The following is a 22,964-nucleotide window of genomic DNA, read 5'->3' as shown; positions in this document are numbered from 1 at the left end:
AGGGTGAAAAAACATTAGACAGTCCATCTTCTGAAACCAACACTTTTGATGTTATTTGACGTACAATAATTTCTATATGCCTATTATGAATCTGCACCCCCTGGGAGCGATAAACCTGTTGGATTTTATTAACCAAAGAGATTCGATTTTGCGCTATAGTTAACTCATCACCAATCAAGAATCCCCAAGGAATTCCAAGAATTCTTGTTATACATTTGTTCCAACCCTCAACCCTCTTTTCTAGATTCATGGATATTGAATCAATCGAACGTACTTCTAACACCTGTTCTACTTTTGGAAGACCCTGTGTTATATCACCAGATCTCGATTTTTCATATATAAATGTAACTAATGTATCTCCTTCGTAAAGGGTTTCGCCATAATGGCCATGAACGGTTGCTTCGGGGGTGGCCAAATGAGGCTTAGCTGATCATATCACTATCGAGTCAACTTGAACAAGTATAACTTGACCTGATTTGAGGGGCGGTCCATTTTTGGCTATACATACATTTTCACAAATAAACTGTCCAAGACTAATTATTTTAGATGTCTCTTCACAATAATTGTGATGGAGAAATGACCAATTCAAATTGAATGCATTTAAAATAATGTTACGACATGGATTGGGATTAAAAAATTTTCCATTTTCATCCATTAAATAATATTTAAATTTAATCACTTGAAAGGTCTAGTTTAAATTGTCAAGTTGCAAATAGTTAGTTACTAAGATCTGATTATGAGTTATTAAATGGTAAGATAAATAAAAATTCTCAATTGGAAGGCATGTTCCTAAAGGGCCCAACGAATTCCTAATTGGAATTAGGGGATGTTTTTTAATTGATTCTTTTATCACTGTGATATTTTACATCCTTGAATGGCCCCATTCGAGAACAATTGGCTGCTGACAAAATTATCAACGACTGACATTCCTTATTTCTATTCAACAACGTATGAATAGTTCCTTGAGGTTGGTTAAGAGATTGTTGAATTTTTGCCTTGGAATAGGAATAAATGGAAGAAAAGGGGTTGATATTGGTACAATCTAATCCATTATCAGAGAGCAATTCTGACCCCGATGGATCATTCCTTTTTTCGATATACGAAATAGGGGATTTCACTAAGTTAATTCTTAGGAAATGTCGAATCAAACCATTTGTGCTTATTTCAACAAAAGAAGCACGGGCTTCTTCTCAAGAAGAACTTTTTTTGTCTTGGTTCCAATTCAATACTAAACAAGTCCGAACTAATTGAATGCTTGTGTCAGAAATTCCTCGAATCGGTTTGCCATTTCCATAAAGGATATAATTGACAATTCGAAGTTGCACATTATCCCTTTCCTGCAATGGATCCGGTGGAAAAAGGGTTGCTAAATTTATACCGTTCGTTATTTCATATGTGACGACAGGTCAAAATAAAACAAAAAACATTTTCTTACTAGGTGTAATCCGTTGGACATAGACCCAATTTTTAACTTTTTTGGATTCCTTGGAATTTCTTTTTCCTATTCCTGATGGTATCAAAATGCCGGTATGTCTGGATATCTTATCTGTCTCTCCGAGAAAATGGATATCTCCAGAAAAGATTTTAAGTTCAATTTGTTTGTTTTTTCTCTCCACCCGGACCAACCCACCGACTCGGCTTCTTAGATTTAAGGTGATTTGTGTATCAACCCCAACAATATTGTTGTTTCATACCATTATAGAAGAAGATCCGGGCAAGATATGCACCTATTCAGGAATGAAAAAAAATCGATCTACTTTAATTAAGTATTTTGACCAAAATTCCTTGACTCATCGATACTCAAACAAATCCTCTTTTTTTATGACTGAATGCGTTTCTATAGTCCCATATTTAATAATGCCCGAACTCTTTATTCTATATCGAGGATCATCGAAATAAGCAAGAGTACTATTTCGACGGAAAATACCATTTACAGGGATTTCAATCGAGATACCTGAACAGGGCATTAGTTGATTCTTGAGTTCTTGAATCTATTGTAGTGGAATGATGAATTTATTTCTTCACCTTTTTGATAATAAATTAGAATTCTTATGGAGAATAGGCGAATATACGAGATTATACTAACCAGTATATATGATTCGATTAAGGTCTGAATAATCAGGAATCCTATCTTCTTTTTTAACATAAAAATCCGAACTAAATAATTTCTGCCTCGCCTGATCATTGGTTACTGAGAGGTTAGAAGTATATCTTCACTTGCTAGAAAGAGAATGCGTATTTATTTGATCCTGATCCTTGTGGATCAAAAGGTAGACTAGATTGGACCTACACGGCCCTCCTAATAATATCCATAAATGACTTGTTTTTGGTAATAGATGAACAATACCGTATGTAAATTCGGGTGCATGATAGACATCGGTACTCCAGTGCATTTCTCCGTCTGAATCAGAATAAATATGTTTTTGAACCTTCTCTTTAAAATTCAAAGTGGATATTCCTGCGCGAATCTCAGCAATTACTTGTTCTGAACTAAAAGCAAACTTTTAGGTGGAATATTCACATTATGTAGAATATCTTCACTCTCAATAGTTACATACAAGTCTATAGAACATAGAAAGGCGGGATGCCCATGATGTGTACGTGTTGGATGAACCAAATCCTCATTGAATTTTATTTTTCCATTAGATGGGGCTCGCACATGTTCTGTAGTACCCCCCGTGAATACTCCTCCGATATGAAAAGTTCTTAATGTTAATTGGGTACTCGGTTCTCCAATCGATTAACCTGTAATAATACCTACAGCTTCCCCCAAATCAACCAGGTTGCCATGAGTAGGACTCCGGCCATAACATAATCGACAAATCCAAAATGTACTCCTACAAGTAAAGGGAGTTCGAATAGAGATTGGTTGTGTCCGAAAGGTTATGAATCGATTTACAAGTCCAATTCTAATATCTTGATTTCTAGTGGAAATACATCGCGAACCCATGTATATATCATCTGCTAATACACGGTCAATTAATGTTTGACTAAAAATCCTTTCCGGCATCATCCCATTCCAAGGACTCACAGAAATACCCCGAGCGGTGCCACAATCCGTTCGACAGACAACAATGTTTTGAACTACTTCAACAAGTCTGCGAGTGAAATATTTAGCGTCTGATGTTCGTACAGCAATATCCACAACTCCTTTACGGGCTCCGTAGAAAGAAATGATGTATTCTGTTAAAGAGAGTCCTTCGCGTAAATTGCTTTGAATAGGTAAATCAATCATTTGTCCTTGAGGATCCGACATTAATCCTCTCATACCTACTAATTGATGTACTTGAGATGCATTTCCTCTAGCTCTCAAGAAAGACATTATATGAACTGGATTAAAAGGGTCAGTCATCCTAAAATTCAAATTTATTTCTTGTCGCAAATATTCACTTGTAGCATACCATATTTCAATGGATTGACGTAATTTTTCTACCGCGTGTACATTCCCATAATGATGGTGTTTTTACAAAATCAAACTTTGTTGTTCAGCATCTTGAACGAGCCATCCCTTAGAAGGTATTGTTAAAAAGGTCATCAATTCCTAATGAAATGGATGTAGCAGTAGCTTGTTGGATCCCCAGAGTTTTCACTTGATCCAGGATATGTGATGTATATGCCATTCCGAAGTGCTCTATTAATGTACTAATAAGTCATTTCATGGCAATTCCGTTTATCGCTTTATTGTGAAAGACCAGATTGGCCCGTTCTGCCATAAGTACCTCCATATTCCGCTGAGTAGGATTCGACAATGGGTTTGAGTCGGTGATTGTAAAACTTTCTTTTATCGATCTTGATTCACGTATAAATTCCAAAACTATGTACCTAGCTGAATCGGAGAGCCCCGAAGTCCCACGGTATCATAGAATTACATTAGGTACCATATGAATAGGCTTGAGAAAACCCCTGTATAGCTTCTTCGATTTCTCGATAAAGAGCAATATGACCAACAGTGGTTCAAATGTATATAAAAAGGATTTGTTTTTTTAGACTTCTTACTATTAGATAGTGTCCATAAATCTCATAAAAAGTACCTAAAGATTCATAGTGAACTTCGATGGGAGTTTCACTTGAAGCAATAACGCGTTGATCTAGTCGCCACCCGAGCCATAAAGGACTATCTAAATTGATTTGTTTCTACCGATAAGCCCCAATTGCATCATAGGAATTCGAAAAACAGGATTCTTTCGTATACTTGTAGTAACTATTGTCACTTCTTTTTTGATTTTGATAGTTTCTGCGATTACATGGATTATATCTATTTACACAAATACCTCGATGATTTCCACTCGTTAATACATAGAGTCCAATAAGCATATCTTGCATTGGTACGAAAATGGGATCCCCAATAGCCGGAGACAAAAGATTCATATGAGAAAACATAAGTAAACAGGCCTCTACTTGAACCTCCAAGGATAAAGGTACATGAACAGCCATTTGATCTCTATCAAAATCGGCATTGAATCCCTTGCAAACTAATAGATGTAAACAAATAGCGCGCCCCTCCACTAAAACAGGCTAGAATGCTTGTATGCCTAATCTATGCAGAGTGGGTTCTCTATTCAACAATACAGGATGTCCCTGCATAACTTCTTAAAGGATTTCCTATACAATCGGCTCTTTTTCTCGAATTTTACTCTTAGCAACTCCTATGTTCGAAGCAAGATGTTATCTAATTAGACCACGAATTACAAATATCTGGAAAATTTCTATTGCTATTTCACTAGGCAATCCACATCGATGTAATGAAAGTGAAGGACCCACGACAATGACAGAACGTCTTGAATAATCAACTCGTTTGCCAAGCAGAGTCTCAGGAAATCTTCCCTCTTTGCCTTCAATTACATCAGAAAATGACTTGTAAACTTTATTATGACCGTCCCTCACTGTTTGTCCCCAGATTCTATTATCAAGAAGTGTATCCACGACTTTTTGTACTAATTTCTCCTGACACATTACTAATTCTCCTGGCGTAGATCTACTTGTTGTTAATAGATCGGTAAGGGTATTGTTCCGATAGATAACTCTTCTATAGAGTTCATTAATATTTGAGCTCATTAGTTTACCCCTATATATCTGAATGATCGGTCTCAACTCAGGAGGAAGAACTGGTAATAGACACAAAACCATCCATTCTAGCTCTATATTGTTCGAATAAAATGCTTAGCCAATTCCACGCGTCTAACCAAAAAGTCCTTTCTTCTTCCAACCTTTCGATCTTCTCATTCATTCCCTTTGTGCCGTTCTTCCCCCAATTCTTCCCATTCTACCAACGAATTCTCTATAATAATTCATAAATCTAGATCAGCTAATTGTTCTCGGATAGCACCTGCACCAGTAGAGATTTCTCGATTGCGAAATGTATCGAAACCCTGGGTAGTAAAAAAAAGTGGGATGTTGTATTTCCAAGATTGGATTTCATATTTGAATAAACCTCGTAATCGTAAGAAAGTGGTCATTTTAGTTATGGGCCTAGCAAAAGAAAAATTAGGATAGGATTCTATAGGATCTCCCTCCCTTCAAAATCGGACGTGAAATTTTCCTTTCATCCAGCTCAAATAGGTCCACCAAATAAGGAAAGCAGTTCTCGTTTTGAAACTCTAGAAAATCCCAAAATAAAAGGGTCTACTCCTTACTCAAGTTTCTAGTGAAGACGAAACAAGATTTCAGTGATTCCGTCTTCTATTAATGCTTTATTCAAATTCAATTCCAACAAATAAAATAGAAGATTCTTGAGTAGTCTACTTCCCTTTGAATGATAAATCCCTTAACTCTTAATAATTAAATTAAAGGAATACCTTGGAACCCATAAGGTATTTACTTTTCTATATATTGTTCTATTCAATCTTTTAGGTCCCGACTTCACCTTGATGGTTAGGCCACCACGCCCTTAAAGTCTATACGCGATAGATAGACTCCTGGAACCATGACATATTTGCTTACTTGAACATAATTTCTTTCCACGAAAAGAAATGAAATGGTTCATTCCAAAAAATAAAAAGCTTTTTTTACGAGGTACAAATAGAAATTCCTCTTTATTTGATTTGTTACGAAATCGACCATAGATCAATTCCCTTTTTATTTGGGGGTATTGACTACACCCCAATTCTGAGCTTCATGTTACTCTTTCCAAGTGACATGTCAGGTCCAGGGCATCCCAATTGGATTGACTGGGATGACAGTTTTTCCTTCCGAGTCTGTAAAATCAAAATTTTGATCAAATCACACATCGCAATATACTAGGCCTTCTAATTCTTTAAGAGGTTTATCTAAAAGATTCGCAATATAACTAGGAAGACATTTTAAATACCACACATGGGTTACTGGGCATGCGAGTTTGATATAGCCCATTTGATACCTTCGTATCCGAGAATCAACAAATTTGACTCCACATTGTTCACAAAATTTTGGGTCTTCTTTTTCATCTCCGATTACTCAATAATTTCCACAAGCACAAATTCCGCTTTTTATAGGACCAAAAATTCTTTCACAAAATAATCCATCTTTTTTCGGTTTATTAGTTTTGTAATGAAAAGTATAGGGTTTTGTTACCTCTCCAACTATCTCTTCATTAGGCAGGATTTTTGTGGCCCAAGCACTTATTTGTTGAGGAGAAACTAATCCAATTTGGAGCTGTTGATGTTTATATCGATCGATCATAGAAGAAAAATTATTATGCATTCTGATTAAGCTTCCTTCTTATTAATCTGGAAGTTCTTCTCAGATACAAGGAAATGATTCAGCTCCAGAGCTAAAGATCGTAGTTCTCGAACAAGCAATTGAAAAGATTCTGGAGCATCTTCGGGATTCGGTATTGTTCCCCCAATGATCGTAGTACCAAGTACTTCCTGGTGATCTCTAATATGATCCGATTTATAAGTAAGCATCTCTTGTAAAATATGAGCAACCCCAAACCCTTGTAGAGCCCAAACCTCCATTTCTCCTACCTGTTTGGCTCTTCCTCTAAGGGGTTGTTGTGTAACAAGCGCATAATGTCCTCTGGAACGCCCATGGATTTTATCATCAACTTGATAAATTAATTTCAAGATATAAGGCTTTCCTATTATAACGGGTTGTTCAAAAGGATTCCCCGTCCTTCCATCAAATATTCTGCTTTTTCTTGGATATTGGGTTCAAATACCCATGGATTCAATGTTTGCTTACTGGCTTCATATAACTTAGAAAACACTAGTTTTTGCGAAGCTTCTTATTCATATCTCTCATCGAAAGGTGCTATTCTATAATGTCTGTCTAGCAGACTCCCTGCTAACCCTAGTGAACATTCAAATATCTGTACTACATTCATTCGTGAAGGTACTCCTAATGGGTTAAAGACCATATTAATGGATCTTCCATCTTGTAAATAAGGCATATCTTGTCTAGGCAAAATTTTGGAAATGATACCCTTATTTCCGTGTCTTCCGGCTACTTTATCACCTACTTTGATTTCAAGTTTCTGTGAAATATATACATGAATCATTTCAGGATTATAACTAGGACCACCCCTTTTCTGGATCCACCTCACATCAATAACCCGCCCCCTGCCACCTATAGGTAATTTTAGACAAGTTTCTTTTGAAGTAGATACCTGAATACCAAGTATAGCTCGTAACAATCTATCTTTCGGGGCATACGATGATTCTTTCACGACCTGGGGTGTTAATTTACCTACTAAAATATCACCCGTCTCTACCCAAGATCCCAGCATCACAATTCCATTTTTGTCTAAATTGCGGAGTAAATGGGCTTCTAAATGCGGTATTTCATTAGTTACTTTTTCAGGGCCTTGACTTGTCACATGAGCCTGAATTTCATATTTCCGTATGTGAAAAGAAGTATAAATATCTTCATATACCAAACACTCGCTAATAAGTAGTTCATCTTTAGAATTGTAACCCTCCCACAGCATATAAGCTACTAATACGTTTTTCCCTAAAGCAAGTTCGCCACCAACCGTAGCAGCACCATCCGCTAAAATTTGTCCCTTTTTAATGCATTTACCCCAAGGAACCTAGGGTTTTTGATGCATACAAGTATTTTTATTGGAACGTTGATATATAACTAATGGAAGGCTTAGACTATCTACATTACCCGCTAAAAGAATTGTGTCAGTATTGGTATAAATGACCCTTCTCTCGCGTTCGGCTATAGCGAGAGCCCTGAATCTAGAGCTGCTTGTCATTCCAACCCAGTTCCAACAATGCATTTCTCGGAGCGAGAAAGAGGAACTGCTTGACGTTGCATATTAGAAATCATTAAATCTCGATTCGCATCATTATGTTCGATAAAAGAATGAGGAAAGATCCAATAGAAAAATATTGAAAAGGAAAAATACTTCGAACATGAACCTGTTCCCATGCAATAGTCAAGAATTCTTGACGGTATCGAGCTGGAACAACCTGTTCTTCCTGAATATCCTGATTTAAGGCTAAAAAATTTCCTGCCACTACCATATAGTATTCATCTATATCTGGTGATAAATAAAGCATCCGTACCCTGGTTGACCTCTCAAAAATCTCATAAAAAGGGCTTTCTAGAGATCCCCAATGACCAATCCTTGCATGAATTGCTAAGGATCCAATAAGTCCAACATTGATTCCTTCAGATGTGTCAATTGGGAAAATCATCCATAGTGACTAAGATGGGTATCTCATATCCAAAAAATAGCAGTGCGACCTGTCAGTCCTCCAGGGCCCAAATAACTTAATTTTCTCCCATTAACTATTTGTGTTAATGGATTAGTTCGATCCAAAACTTGAGATAATGGGTGTAAACCGAAAAAGGATTCATAAGTAGTTGTTAATGGAGTTGAGGTTACCGAATTCTGAGGTGTCGGTATCAATTTATGCCGAATTGCTCCACATATAGTCCCCCGAACCACATTTTCTAAACGAACCAGAGCCAATCCGAATTGATCTTGTAAAAGATCTGCTACAGAACGAATATGTTTATTTTTCAAATGATTCATATCTTCAAGTGCACCCATTCCAAATTTCAGCCCAATCAAATGATTGGCGGCTGCCAATATATCTCGTGGTAACAAAAATGTATTGTTCTGGGGTATATCAAGGTTCAGTCTTCGGTTCATATTTCGTCGACCAATCCTTCCTAATTCACATCTTTGTTGAAAGAATTTCTTTTGTAATTCCTTACATAAGGATTCAGAAAATACCGGATCGCCACCTACACAAGCAAATTGTTGATAAAACTCCAAAATGGCATTTTCTTTTGACCCAATTTTGTTTCTCTCCTTATTACTCAGAAAAGACAAAAAAAAATTCAGGATAGCAAACATTCTCTAGAATTTCTCTTAGATTATAACCCATAGCTGATGATAGAACTAGAATAGATATTTGTTGTTTCCTACTTACATGAGCTCATATCCTTCCTTTTCTATCAATTTCTAATTCTGATCTTCCTCCCCAATCTGATATTATGGTGCCGGTATAGACCGAAATTCCGTTATAGTCCAATTCTGATCGGTAATAAATACCGGGACTTTGCAATATTTGATTGATCAAAATTCTATATATTCCATTGACTATAGAAGTTCCCAGGGAATTCATTAGAGGAATGTTTCCGATAAAAATTGTTTGTTCTTGAATATCCCTACTGTTTTTCCAAATTAATCCCGCGGATACATATAATTCAGAAGAATATGTGAGTGATTCATACACAGCATCTCTTTCCTTTATCAAGGGTTCGACCAATTGATATGTTTCCATAAATAATTGAAATTCAATTTCTTGATCTGTATCTTCAATTTTTGGAAACTTATAAAGTTCTTCCGTCAAACCTTGATCAATGAACCTACAAAATCCTTCAAATTGTATCTGATTAAATCCAGGTATTGTAGATATTCCCAGAGCATTTTTAATTTCCCATTTATCAAAAAATACCACTATTGGATCATTCTTCATCTAATTAGATAGATTAGATAAATGACCTAGCAATGGTGGCATTTCAATTTTGTTTACCGAATCACATGAAATTTTACCCAACTCCATATCTGGAATGTATGAAATACGTATGAACGGAGGAAGAAAGATAATTTTCTACTTAAATTGAATTGGAATTTATTGGAATTTTCAACAGATACAAATGGAAAAAAAATTGATAAAACATCCCTAGAAATGGACTTCTGCTACTTGGACTTATTAATTAAGTTTATAGGATTTTGTATAGAATATAAAAACAAAAATGATTTCATTTCTACCATTATTATGATAATACATATTCCAACCTGCTTGAATACCGAAAAAATAAATGGATTGGACATTTGATCTTTTCGCTGAGATAAAGGCATAAAAATCAGAAAGAGAATATATAGAATTAGAATTGGTTTTTTAGCATTTAACCCCCTTTTATGTTATGGATTTCGTTGTTCAAAAAATGATTTGCAGAGAAGAGAGAGATTTTGTTTACGGATTTTTTAGTAGAATACGATTGTGAAGTGTATAAGAAAAGAAGGTTTGTATGGCTTAAACACGTGTGGAGATATCTATAATATCCGTCTTTCTTCTCTTTTCTTGTTTTATTGTCGTTCTATGTTCTATTCGGGGCAACACAGGTTGTGCTCTACAAAAACAGAATTTAAATTTTCTATTCAATTCAAAATTCAAATTGAAGTATGATACTTTTCTTATATCTGATAATTCTATATCGGAAACATATATAAATAATATATATCCGTCTAACAATTACTCTTGGGGGGTTTACATATACTCATAATTGTTGTTATAATTATTATTAATAATTATAATTTATAATTGAGAAGGATTTTTTGATTGAAAAAATCCATACTGATTAGTTATATATCAAGTTGTATTTTCGTATGTCATTAGGAAAACAAAAATTGGAGATTCAAATCCAGGAATTTTTCATGCATTCTAAGTCAATAGTTAATGGTTCCTATTTTCATAAAGTTGAATTTTGGATTTTGCGACTGAAAATCCACATTTGATTTTTCAATAGATTTCAATAGAAAGGTAAGAGAAAGCTTTGAACATTATGAATTTTGAGATAGACTCAATCGAAATTGAAAGGATGAATCAAACCCAATCAAAAGGGAAGAAGGATTAGGATTTCTTTGACTTTTAGGAAAAATAAAGGAAAACAGAACTCAAGGTGCAAGTACGATAAAAAAGCAGTTCAGTAATCCGGGAAAGTTTTCATCTATTTTGTATTTGTAGCATTTTGGCGACATGGCCGAGTGGTGAGGTAGAGGACTGCAAATTCTTTTTTCCCCAGTTCAAATCCGGGTGTCGCCTGATCAACAAAAAACTAGAAATCTCTTCTTTTCTTCTGTTGATATAACCCGCCGAACGATTCCCCAGCAGAAGCAGAGAAGGCAGACTATTGATACTTGTTTGATTCTAAACATCTGGTCTGGGGGTTTTTCTAAAAAAATTTAATATCCTTGCATTGCATATCATTGTATATTTAGGCTTAGGCTAGGCTTCAAGGAAATATTCGAATGCTAGAGGGGCTATCAAGACTTCGCAATTACCTTCTACTACAAATAAAAATATTATATTATTAATCCATTGTATAATGACTGGACCTTGGGTTAGATTGGAGAGCCCGATAGGAAATATAAATAGTTGTGGAAGGGGGCAGAAGATACTTTATTATATACGAGGAACTCACGAAAATCTCTGAGTGCTCAAGCATCCAATCAATTGAAATGAGGGTCAACAAAAAAAGAATAGGACCTATTATTCCTACATGTTCCATTAGTAACATTCCTTACTGCGGATTTTGCTTGTGTTTAATCTTTCCCAATTAGAAATCATATAGGAATTTCTTATAAAATGAGTGAATTTATCAGATTGGTTTATTAATAGTCTTCGTTCTTTTTGACTCTGTGCCATTGATTGCACTATTATTAGTGAGGAATAATGGAATAATTCCTTTATATTTATAGAGATAGGGGACATAATTCATATGGATATAGTAAGTCTTGCTTAGGCTGCTTTAATGGTAATCTTTACTTTTTCCCTTTCACTCGTAGTGTGGGGAAGGAGTGGACTCTAGGGGTCCTACTAATTGAGTTAAGGAAGCAAACTGTATCAATATCAATTGCTTTCTAGATCATTCTGCAACACGTTTGGAACAAAATAAAAATATCTTCATTTTGAAATTCCATTGGACTCGACTGGAGTAATGTATTATAGGAATCATCCTCCTTCAATCAAAGAGCTATTTCAACGATTCCCATATTTGTAGTTCGAAAGGAAGAGGATCCCAGGAAATTTATTTGAACCTAATTCTTCCTAAATTTTTTAGTCCAATCAACAGCCTCTTACTAGGTGATACCGAGGAGGGCCGGACCCTTTTTTTATTTGTTTCTTTCTTTACTGTTTAAAGAAGAAGTTTTTTGCTAAGTGTATACGCACTTTGTATGAGAAAGAAGGGATATAAACATAATGATTGTCTAATGAGATACTATGCAGAATAAGGTTGTCAGGTGGGTCTCATATTGCGCATTTACCGCTTTCGAATTTTTAAAATTGGATTTATACTTTATCGACTTATTTCATATCATGGTTCAGGCGTTAAAAATCAGTGAGGTTTACTCTTCGTTTTCTATGCCCGTGGAACTACTGTCAATGGTTTACTCAATTACTTATTGGGAATGTTAAAAAAAAAGATTACTACGTGATTTTTTGAATATGCCTATATCAATCGCTTTTCCTTCATTGATTTGATTCTTTCAATAGATACCGAGATTCATATTGAAAATAAAAAATATAGTAATTCAAACTATAAGACATAAGAGTAATTCAGATTGATCAGAACAAATAGATATAGCAAATAAATGGAATTGGATGCTATGTCACTCCCATATATGGAATTGATATTCACATATATCAAGATAATATTGTGGATTGATCTATAGATCCATATCAAATGCAGCCTCTATCTTTATTTTAGTCCAGGGAGCAGCTACAATCTAACTAATAAATAGTATGGTAGAAAGAAATAGATGAATCTTTCTACCATACTATCTATCTATTAGAATACTGCCGATTCTAGTCCACTCATTTCATTTAAGACATGAAATTGGAATCTTTTTCATTTTATTTCAGCAATTTTGGCTAAGAACTCAGAAGTCAAGTTTCATTCAAATTAGTTAATAATTAATCGTTTTGACTGACTGTTTTTACATAAATGATAAGTAGAAAAGCGGTAGGAACTAGAATAAATAGTGCAGTAGCAATAAATGCAAGAATATTTACTTCCATAATCTCATCGGTTTTTTACTTCGCAATAACTCGGGATTTAATCCCATAGAGATGATAAATCTTTGGCCTGTAAATTCAATGAATGAATATTACCTCTCGATGATCTTGAATCGGATCAATATCATGAATAACAATATCTGAACTATCAAATCAATTCGTCGTCGAGAATTGAATAGTATAACATAGGAAGTTCTTTTATCCATACCGCCCCAAACTTGGATTCCTGACCCAATCCAACCAAAATTCCTTTATTTATCATTTTTTAGCATCTGTTCTTTTTTTCTCTCTAATCTATCTTGTTCCTTCTTGTACAATCATCTGATGAAGTCTCATCAAACAGCTCTTCCACTTCCAGTGGTCATATAGTTACAAACCCAAACAAACAATAAAAGCTAAATGGAAAAAGAACGGAGTTTAGAACAAAACTATTTTTGACTTGGAAGACAAAGAAGTGTGATAAAGATGCGACCGTATAAAATGAATATTAATCAAATTTACTATTTTTCAATTTGTTCTTTCATCGATGGGGCCTTAAAACAAAATGAAAAATCAGAAAAATGATTCATTCCCTTTTCTAAGAGGAGTAGGATCTTTGGTTGATCTGTCCTTCCCCCTCTTTTCTTCGTAGATTATTAGCCCCGGACACCTATACCAAAAGCTCAATGTGCAATTTGCATGAAATCTATTTTTCAACTTCAAACTAGTAAGTGAGGTTCCATAAATTTGTATCCAGAAAAATAAATTGTTTTTTTTTGCTTTTTCTGGAAAGTATTTTCTTATATTCAATTTTGTATTGGACAAGAAAAGAATTCCCTTTGTGTATGCGCGCCTCAAAAAGGTATAGTACCCGATTCCATTACATGCATCGGGGTCAATCGAAAAAGCCAGCATTTCTTGGAATACTTACTATAACGCTACCAATAATTGTACTAATCCAACCGCATATTACCCAAAAGAAAGAAAAAAGAAATAAGGATTTCCCCTTTGCTTTGACAATGAAATTCTGCCCCCCGTCCCCTTCTTAAAAAAGGAGAGATTTATATTGGATCCGTCGGGACTGATGGGGCTCGAACCTGCAGCTTCCGCCTTGACAGGGCGGTGCTCTGACCAATTGAACTACAATCCCAGGGAAATACAGGATCTAGCAGAAAATTTGATTCTTTTTTATCTCCGGATTGGGTATTTCTGAAGTACAAAGGGGTTATATCATCTCATGGTGGATTGTCGAATTATTGGGCCAAGCTGGATTTGAACCAGTGTAGACATATTGCCAACGAATTTACAGTCCATCCCCATTAACCGCTCGGACATCGACCCAGGAAGAATCAATTGTAGACTTATTGATAATCCAAGATCAACTTCCTTTCGTAGTACCCTACCCCCAGGGGAATTCAAATCCCCGCAGCCTCCTTGAAAGAGAGATTTCCTAAACCACTAGACGATGGGGGCCCACTTGACCAACGGCCATCATACTATGATCATAGTATGATCAGTTTTTTGAAATTGTCAATATAATCGAATGATTCTATCCAAGGGATATTTCCCCCATTCAGAATTGCATAGAATTATTTTTTATTCTAATGAATTATTCATTCTAATCGCCATTAGAAATCTAAAATCTAGTAGTAGTATTTTTTTTATTTTTGAATTATTTCAATTGAATTTATTTCGATTATTTTAGTAGTTAGAATTTTATTTTGATTTCTTTCACTTTCATTTGATTCATTGTTAAGACGAGATATCCTTATCTCCCTCCTACTAAGACAGGAAATTAACAGATAAGAAATCTAGTAAGATCAAGCAGAAAATTGTTTTTTATCCAAGAATTTAGTTCAAGAGACAAGTAGAATCTCTTCATTCCATGATTCGATGAAATATCTTGAATTTTATGTTGAATTGCTAGGTGTATGTACATGTATCAATCAAGTGAATTTTGTTCTGGTGGGATCAATTCAATAAAAGAAAAAAGCAATTCGAGTCGGTCTTGAAACACTTCATTGCATTTTCTCCTAGACTTCCTAGGTAAATCCATGAGCCACTAGACACTATGTATCTACTGCACGTATTTAATGCATATATACTTATGTTTATAATATATGTACATATAGATATTTTATCCACATAGTGAATAATTCCGGAATTAAATAAAAAAAGGCTCTTTTAACTCAGTGGTAGAGTATCACCATGGTAAGGCGTAAGTCATCGGTTTAAATCTGATAAGGGGCTTTGTAAAACTCCAATCTAGTATTCATATTTAAGGGGAGAATTGTATTTTGATTTGTAATAAAAAAAAAGTAACTAACTGGATAATACATTAACATTATACTTAGTTATAAAGTTGAACATTTGTTTAGTCAATTTTCATTATTATGAATTTCTGAATAATGAAAAGTCACTTCTTGAATCACCCACCAAATATTCCTATTTTCCATTATACCAACCAAATCCATTTGAAAGGTTAGAAATCAACAAAAGAAAAAGGAAGTGGACCTAACCTATTGAATCATGACTATATTCGTTATTCTGATATTAAAATTGGATAGAGATGAAATTGGAGTAGTTGATTTTTTTTTATTTTATTTTTTTGTTTTGGACTGCACAAGAATTTGTCGATATTTCCAATTAAATCTTCTTGTTACTAGATTTTCTATAGGAAAAATTATAGGAATAAATTGTTATTCCTTTCCTCTACAGATAAACCTTTCTTCCAAGTCACATCATAAAAGCCATTTATTATCTTTCTTTGATTCTACATCAAAGATTAATTTCTATCTAGATTATATATCTATATTAAGTAGATTGTAGATTTCGATGTATATCTATCAGATCGTGGCTTCATGTAATAAATATTTCAATATCGTTGCATCCGGTATTTTTGTATTGTTCCAACAGTGTGATGAAGAATAGATCCGAGAAAGAGACTTTCATTTCCAGTCTCCTAGTTATTTTATTTATTTTATTGAATTTTAGATTTGCTAAAGGGAAAAATAGTTGATTATCTCTTTTTCTAACAGACAAAAGAATCTAAAAATAAATATTTGCTCGAACTTTCTTTTTTCTTTCGATCCGTGGAAAGATATACTCTGGGGTTTTAGATTTATTTATATGAAGTATGAAGGAAAGGGACCGTTTGGTCCTTGAAGAGTTCTTTCAAAACAAGGGATTGATTAAATTGTCTTAATAAGATAATTCATGGTTCATATGCTTAGTCAGAAGGAATAATCCAATAGAGTTCATGGATTCACCTAGGTGAGTTTATGGGCTAATCAATAAAGGATTTTTATCTTCGAAACCCATTGGAAAGGGCAGTGCAAGAGAAATCATACAAAAATGATCGAATCTTCGGACGCCCCGAAAAAGATATGAGGTGATCGGAAATGGTCGAAGTAGTTGAATAGGAGGATCGCTATGACTATAGCCATTGGTAAGTTTACCAAAGACGAAAGTGATTTATTTGATATTATGGATGACTGGTTACGGAGGGACCATTTTGTTTTTGTAGGCTGGTCCGGTCTATTTCTCTTTCCTTGTGCCTATTTTGCTTTAGGGGGTTGGTTCACAGGTACAACCTTTGTAACTTCATGGTATACCCATGGATTGGCCAGTTCTTATTTGGAAGGCTACAATTTCTTAACTGTCGCGGTTTCTACTCCTGCTAATACTTTAGCACATTCGTTGTTGTTACTATAGGGTCCTAAAGCACAAGGAGATTTTACTCGTTGGTGTCAATTGGGGGGTCTGTGGACTTTTGTTGCTCTCCATGGAGCTTTTGGCCTAATAGGTTTCAAGTTACGTCAATTCGAGCTTGCTCGATCTGTTCAATTGAGACCTTATAATGCAATCACATTCTCTGGTCCAATTGCTGTTTTTGTTTCTGTATTTCTAATTTATCCACTAGGTCAGTCTGGTTGGTTCTTTGCACCTAGTTTTGGTGTAGCAACTATATTTTGATTCATCCTATTTTTTCAAGGGTTTCATAATTGGACCTTGAACCCCTTTCATATGATGGGAGTTTTCGGTGTATTGGGCACTGCTTTGCTATGCGCCATTCATGGTGCTACCGTAGAAAATACTTTATTTGAAGACAGTGATGGTGCAAATACATTTCGTGCTTTTAACCCAACTCAAGCCAAGGAAACTTATTCAATGGTCACCGCTAACCGCTTTTGGTCCTAAATCTTTAGGGTTGCTTTTTCCAATAAACTTTGGTTACATTTCTTTATGTTATTTGTACCAGTAACCGGTTTATGGATGAGTGTTCTTGGATTAGTCGGTCTAGCCCTGAACCTACGTGCCTATGACTTTATTTCTCAAAGAAATTCGCGCAGCGGAAGATCCTGGATTTGAGACTTTCTACACCAAAAATATTCTCTTAAACGAAGGTATTCACACTTGGATGGCGGCTCAAGATTGGCCTTATGAAAACCTTATATTCCTTGAGGACGTTCTACCACGTGGAAACGCTCTTTAATGGAACTTTAACCTTAGCTAGTCGTGACCAAGAAACCACTAGTTTTGCTTGGTGGGCCAGGAATGCCTGACTTATCAATTTATCTGGTAAACTACTAGGGGCTCATGTAGCCCATGCTGATTAATCGTATTCTGGGCCGGAGCAATGAACCTCTTTGAAGTATCCCATTTCGTACCCGAGAAGCCTATGTATGAACAAGGATTGATTTTACTTCCCCACCTAGCTACTCTAGGTTGGGGGTAGGCCCTGGGGGCGAAGTTATAGACACCTTTCCATACTTTGTATCTGGAGTACTTCATTTAATTTCTTCTGCAGTATTGGGCTTTGGCGGCATTTATCATGCACTTCTGGGACCTGAGACACTTGAAGAATCTTTTCCCTTCTTTGGTTATGTCTGGAAAGATCGAAATAAAATGACCACAATTTTAGGTATGCACTTAATCTTGTTAGGTCTAGGTGATTTTCTTCTAGTATTCAAGGCTCTTTATTTTGGGGGTGTATATGATACCTGGGCTCCGAGAGGGGGAGATGTAAGAAAAATTACCAACTTGACCCTTAGCCCGAGTATCATATTTGGTTATTTACTAAAATCCCCTTTTGGAGGGGAAGGATGGATTGTTAGTGTGGATGATTTAGAAGATATAATCGGAGGACATGTATGGTTAGGTTCCATTTGTATACTTGGTGGAATCTGGCATATCTTAACCAAACCCTTTGCATGGGCTCGACGTGCACTTGTATAGTCTAGAGAGGCTTACTTATCTTATAGTTTAGGGGCTTTAGCCGTCTTTGGTTTCATTGCTTGTTGTTTTGTCTGGTTCAATAATACCACTTATCCTAGTGAATTTTACTGACCTACTGGACCAGAAGCTTCTCAAGCTAAAGCATTTACTTTTCTAGTTAGAGACCAACGCCTTGGGGCTAACGTGGGATCCGCTCAAGGACCTACTGGTTTAGGTAAATATCTAATGCGTTCCCCAACTGGAGAAGTCATTTTTGGAGGAGAAACTATGCGTTTTTAGGATCTGCGTGCTCCATGGTTAGAGCCTCTAAGGGGTCCAAATGGGTTAGACTTGAGTAGGTTGAAAAAGACATACAACCTTGGCAGGAACGGCGTTCCACGAAATATATGACTCATGCTTCTTTAGGTTCTTTAAATTCCGTGGTTGGTGTAGCTACCGAGATCAATGCAGTCAATTATGTCTCTCCTAGAAGTTGGTTAGCTACCTCTCATTTTGTTCTAGGATTCTTCTTCTTCGTAGGTCATTTGTGGCACGCGAGAAGGGCTCGTGCAGCTGTAGCAGGAATTGAAAAAGGAATTAATCGTGACCTTGAACCTGTTCTTTTCATGACCCCTCTTAATTGAGATGAGACAGGAGATCCAATGCTTGAATGAAGTACAAATCACTTTGATTCAATCATACATCTTGGAATCAGCTTAAGTATTCCTTTTTTCTTTTTTTTTTCAACTCATTTTATCGAATTTATATCGAATCTATTTTTCTGGCTTGGCTAGGTGGGATAGCTGAGCAATTCCCCTTTATTTTGGATAGAAGATTGGGCAAAACCACTAAAGAAAAAAATATATTCAATTAGAAAAAAAAAGAGAGAGGGATTCGAACCCTCGATAGTTCTTTGTTCAAAACTATACCGGTTTTCAAGACCAAGGCTATCAACCACTCAACCATCTCTCCGAAAGACTATTTTTATTTTATTCCTCCGAATAGAACATGGCTATAGGGGTGGATACCCCCACTATCTTAGAAAGATCTCAGGTGCGAACCCACCGGTCGATCTATCTATCCGTATATAGATATATGATCTAGCATGCCCATTTGTGAAATAAAAAATAAAATTCCATTTCTCTCCTCTCTCCGCGCCACTCCATGTACGAATAAAGTGCAAAAGGGGGAGTAGTAATAAGTCATATAGAATCAATGGATTCGTGATAAAGTAAAATCCAAGAGTTCCGAATCAAATCTCTTTAGAAAGAAGATCTTTTGTCTCATGGTAGCCTACTCCAGTCCCCTTACAAAACTTTTGTTATTGGGTTAGCCATACACTTCACATTTTTCTAGCGATTCACATGGCATCATAAGATGAAGGATTTTCCTTTTTTCATACTACGACATTGACTAAGCTAAGAGAAGGATTTAGGACTGACGGAGAGACTGAGTCAAGCACTATAGCACAAAGATTATCATTCCCTTGCCTCAAAGATTCAAAGCAAAAGAACCTTCCCCGCTACCTGGGGAGAAAGGAGCAACCTCTCTATAGAATGCAGTCAGATGTTTGGGGTAGTGTAAGTGATCAAGGGGTAGTAACTCATATCACGGGAGGAAACTTTTCTTAGCTATTACCTTGACACCAAAGAAGAGTTCGACCCAATGCTTTATTTCTGTCCTAGTTGATCCTGATTCGACATTAGAAGTATATTGATTTTTCCCCAATAACCAAATACTTTTGTCTGTAAATACTGCATATTAGATTCTATCTATAAATCGATTTTCTTCCCTATGAGTTAAAGTCTCAATAAGAATGCTAGTTCTTACTGTTCATTATGATATGAATATACCACATCAATTCGTTATCTATGGATGATGAGATTCCATTGACACAGAGCCAATTCCAATAGACTTATTGGAGGGTCCCATTGGCGTGCATCCAGTAGGAATTAGTCCAGGCCAGTAGCTGCTCCTGGCTTTCTCGGACAGCTAGAGCACCGACAGATAGAGCGAACTGGATTCTATTTTTCATTTGGTTTGGTTTATTCTTTGACTTCTCTTCTCCCAAGAGAGACTTTTTCTTGCTCACGAAAATCACCGGTTGGGTTGGTGGGAAATTTACTATTCATTATAGCATGAAAACATCTAGCGGTATAATCCCATTTGCCATAGCTATTGCTATAACATTTAGAGATGGTGGTGAAAATCAAAGTATGAGAGGTAGTCAAATGGAATCTTTGTTAGGAGATAAGTAAGAGAGAAGGCGACACTAGCTAGCAGAACGGACGGAATGAGAAAAAAGCTTGCTAGGCAGTCTACACAGAAGGGAAGTCACCAAACATGGGAAAGAGTACCTTTTTCTTACTCGAAGGAACCACTACCATAGGATTATTGTAGGATACATTCTGGGAAAATCAAACTTCCATCGAAGAGAAGCAAATGAAAGGCTTTCATCAAAATTCTCGTAGAATCGAGAATGAAGTTTTCATTCTGTACATGCCAGATCATGAATTAGTAACTACTTCCAATTAAAAAAAAATCCCAAGAGAATACTATTAAAGACCTAGCAAGATCACGTTCATGGCGCTGGTCATACCTATTTTAAACTAGTTAAATAATATCTTGACATGATAAATAGTGATGCCCACCTGTTCCATACTTTCTTACTTGATTTAAAGTTGGCATCGAGTGCCTGCCTCACATGCGACCTTCAGGTCTCTAATGAAAGAGGATGATTGCACATTACTAAGGCAAGGAATAAGACGTCTGAGAAGGGATGCCGAAAAAAGGCTTCAATTCTCCTCCCTATTATTTGATTAGTGTTGCCTGAAAAGAGTTCCCCATAAGAGGGACACTCATAACAAGATTATGATTAACGGTTTTAGAATGGGGATTCTATAGGGACTTGGCGGCCCATAAGGGGTTCATACCACTAAATGGAAGTAGACCAACATAGGAAGAAATGTGAAAGTAGGGGCTGCTAAGCGCCCAGACCTAGAATTCAGTGAAAATGAAGTTCTTGACGGGTACCTGCTGTGAGCACTATATAATAATAATACTATAATAGCAACCTATCTAAAATAAATATGGAAGTAAGGCTGTAAATGCCACAAGGTTCATAACTAAAAACCAATATTGAATACTAAAACACATATCTGAAATACTCTAGTCTGAAAGACTCTAACTGTCAAAATTATAAAGCTGATGGGACAAGCCCCCAACTAACTTCGACTACTGAAAACTGCACTAAAATACTGAAATAATACTCTATCCTTGAACTATGAGGACTCACCACTAAGTCTGCTACTGATAGGCTGGGCTGCTAAGTTCGGTCAGAAGCCCGTGCATTTGAAACTATGATATAAGACATCATGGCACAATAGAAAGGTATGCGTCAGTACTTTGAATGTACTGGTATGCTAAGTCAGGTAGGTATATATGCATAGGTTCATGTGCATGAACAATAACTAACTGAGTAACATGAACATAACTGAATGAGAGAATATGCATGAATACATAAATTGTAACTGAGATCATGTTAACACTGGTTACTGAGTTCTAAATATTAATTAACTGATATCTGAGTTTACTGATACTGTAATACTGATAAATGAGTGACTATTTTTGATAGTCCTAATTAATTACTAGGTAACTATTTCTGATAGTCCTGATTCTATAAAACTGAATTAAGTTCTATACTGAGCTGGGTGACTGTATCTGATAGTCTTGATTTTGTAAAACTGAACTAAGTTCTATACTGAGACTGAAACTAAAATTGAAACTGTGGGAGGTAATCATCTAACCAATATTCCCCTCTCTAAATAGATTGGGGTACAACCTGTAACCCCAGTTGGAAGGGTATCAGTACTGTACCACGGGCAAAGACAAGCTGAGAGTTAACCCTCTCTGACAGGAAGCTCTTTTGTCAACCCTTGCTGGCAGGAAAACTCATATGAGATGTATCAACCCTAGTCTGGCAGGAAGATATCTTAACCTACATTGGCTATGTAGTTCTATAGCATAGGGATTGATACTAAGGGTCAAACCCTAGACTGGTAGGACTGCCCCCATTCCTGGGTTCGCTCGATACTGAATCCTACTCCCAACTGAATAGACACTGAACTGATTTCTAGTCCATACTAGGCTTGACTGAACTGTTAGTAGTCTTATTATCTAACTGAACTGAACTGAGTTTACTGGCTTCCGCTAACTGACGGAGTAGTACCGAATTTGGTTAACTGACTAAGTTCACTAAGTTTTGAACTGAATACTGAACTGAGACTGTGACTAATTACTGAGTACTACTATTCATAACACTACTGCATCTGTTTTGTAACTACTGTAGATCTAGGTAAATAGCTAAATTTTTAGGTATTGAATACCCCCAGGACTCGATAGCACGAAATATAAAGCATAACACTGTGCACTTGTTCATAACTCATCCATAGAGACATTTTATCAAACACTTATAAGGCATAAGTTTACACATATACTAGCATGTCATGATTTTTCCCCATTTAGTTC

The 22,964-nt window shown here is 35.9% G+C and overlaps 4 pseudogenes; 1 reads left to right on the top strand and 3 right to left on the bottom strand.

Moving 5' to 3' along the window:
* LOC124886746 overlaps positions 1-3,846 on the bottom strand; it is a 4,667-nt pseudogene extending 821 nt beyond the window's left edge.
* Positions 3,847-4,134: 288 nt separating this feature from the next.
* Positions 4,135-5,209, bottom strand: LOC124886630 (annotated as a pseudogene).
* Positions 5,210-6,683: 1,474 nt separating this feature from the next.
* LOC124886747 lies at positions 6,684-10,099 on the bottom strand (annotated as a pseudogene).
* Positions 10,100-16,479: 6,380 nt separating this feature from the next.
* Positions 16,480-17,715, top strand: LOC107856201 (annotated as a pseudogene).
* The last annotated feature ends 5,249 nt before the right edge of the window (positions 17,716-22,964 follow it).

Source organism: Capsicum annuum, chromosome 8 (genome assembly GCF_002878395.1).
Source record: "Capsicum annuum cultivar UCD-10X-F1 chromosome 8, UCD10Xv1.1, whole genome shotgun sequence".
Taxonomy (NCBI): Eukaryota; Viridiplantae; Streptophyta; class Magnoliopsida; order Solanales; family Solanaceae; genus Capsicum; species Capsicum annuum.
The sequence above is the reverse complement of the archived record's forward strand: the minus strand, read 5'-3'. Positions and strand labels throughout refer to the sequence as shown.